The 2,204-nt window shown below is 36.8% G+C and overlaps 1 non-coding gene across 1 annotated transcript; it reads left to right on the forward strand.

The window, feature by feature from the left end:
• Positions 1 to 1,514: 1,514 nt before the first annotated feature.
• LOC119042776 (U2 spliceosomal RNA) lies at positions 1,515 to 1,705 on the forward strand. The gene has a single exon (XR_005081284.2). It is a non-coding gene; the product is annotated as a U2 spliceosomal RNA (small nuclear RNA).
• Positions 1,706 to 2,204: the final 499 nt, after the last annotated feature.

Raw genomic sequence — 2,204 nt, forward strand, 5'->3', positions numbered from 1 at the left:
ATGGAATTGTTTTACATTATTGAAAATCTCTTTAATGTCTGACAATTAAGTGAACTATATTGTCAGATCTGTTTCTGCATTTATTTTGTTATCAAATATTAGTTTGGTTGCAGTATACAAAAGTATCAAGACATATATCAAGAAAAGGAGGATATTTTAACAGGCCTTTTATATAATTATGAAATTTTTCCTTTGATACTATGCCAAATCTCCCCTGGTGATAATCTTTCAAAGGTTAGTTGCAATGTGGAATCTGAAACAACATCAATGAATCTTCCACGGTCTGCTACACTGAGATCTACTGGTATGTCTTGTACTTTAAATGGATTTTTTGTAATATTATGTATCGATAATCAAGAAAATATTGGTACCTTACAAAATCTTCTGAATGTTGACATATTATATTACCTTGTAAGAGAAGAATACACTTATTAAAACCACCACTGATTTCACTGGAACAGCCTTTGATTATTGGCAAGCTGTCAAGCTCACTGACAGATACAATATTAAATTCCAATTTTACTTGAAAGCTAGAATTTTGACATTGGTAATAAATATTTTCAGTTGTTTCCAGGCTCATTTCATTCATTTAAAAAATGTCTGCCAAATATTAGAAGCTGAGTACCCATAATTTGACTAGTTCTTTCAAGTTTAAATGGTGTTCTATGATGAAAATGGCTAGTTGAGCTTGCAACTCCAACCGTTAAATAAATGGTTTTCTTTGAGAGAATTATCACATTTATACATAAAGGATCAGAAGTGCTTTATGTATAAATCACAATTCACCAGACAGAATATTAAAAAATGCCACCAGGGATCAAAATTTAATAAAATAATTTTATTATTTAATTAAAGATGATCTTAAGTAAATTGACACTTATTTTCATAGTAAGAATACATTGGTGAAGAATACAGTGACCATGGCCTTGATTTGCGCTAAGGTTCCAGCAATTTCATCCACCCTTATTTTTACACTGTCAGTTCAAGGTAACACAGTCAAAAAGTTAAATAACATCCTAGCATTGTTGTGGAAATAGTCCTAACCATACATCCTGAAGGGTTCTCAGGGACACGCCACCAAGGAAGTCTACATACCACGTGCTGAGAATCAAAACGTTCGGCCAAGGGTCAATGAACTGTATGTCCCAAGAACTAAATCTTGCCCTTGTTTTTGTAAACACAGTTTTACTGGAACATAGTCACACCTATTCATGTACATGTTGTTATAGCTGCTTTCCTGCTACCAGGGCATAAATTGAATACTTGCAACAGAGACTACATGGCTTACAAGGCTTAAAACATTTATGACCTGGCCCTTTAAAGAAATGTTTGCTAACCCCCAAACTAGGTTATAACAATAGAATTTATCCAACAAATATATTTGAAAGAGATAATTAATATCAGAAGAAAAAAATAATAATGTAACATAAAGGATGAATAAAAACAAATGCTAGTTCTTTTATAAGACCACGGAAATACAAGATATGGCAAAGACTAATTTAAAAGGTGCAAGGATCGTTTCTTGGCCTTTTGGCTATGATCAAGTGTAGTATCTGTTTTTATCAGTTTAATATCTGATATGTCCTCTCTCTGAGGACATTATATTAAGTGGATTTTTGGAGCTGGGAGGTAGAATAGGAGGTTGCTCCATCCACTTCCTGCATTGACCTGGTATTGCAGTACTTCCAGGAATGGTGTACCCCCCCAAAAAAAATTGAAAGGAGCCTTGGCCAGATGGCTCATTTGGTTGGAGCATTGTCCCAAGCACCAAAGGGTCGCAGGTTTGATTTCCTTTCAGGGCACATACCCAGGTGGCAGGTTTGACCCCAGGGTGTGTATGGGAGGCAGCTGATGGACATTTCTCTTCCACATCAATGTTTCTCTCTCTCCCTTTCTCTTTCTTGAAAATCAATTTATACACACACACACACACACACACACACACACACACACACACACACACACACACACATATATATCTCCTTGTGATGATAAAAAAGTGCTAGGACAGCCCCGGCTGGTGTAGCTCAGTGGATTGAGCGCAGGCTACAAACCAAAGGGTTGCTGGTTTGATTCCCAGTCAGGGCACATGCCTGGGTTTCAGTCCCGGTCCCCAGTGGAGGTCACGTAAGAGGCAACCACACATTGATGCTTCTCTCCCTCTCTTTCTCCCTCCCTTCCCCTCTCTCTAAAAGTAAATAAAT

The sequence above is a fragment of the Artibeus jamaicensis genome, unplaced genomic scaffold (genome assembly GCF_021234435.1).
Source record: "Artibeus jamaicensis isolate MK-2021 breed Jamaican fruit bat unplaced genomic scaffold, CSHL_Jam_final scaffold_1019, whole genome shotgun sequence".
Taxonomy (NCBI): Eukaryota; Metazoa; Chordata; class Mammalia; order Chiroptera; family Phyllostomidae; genus Artibeus; species Artibeus jamaicensis.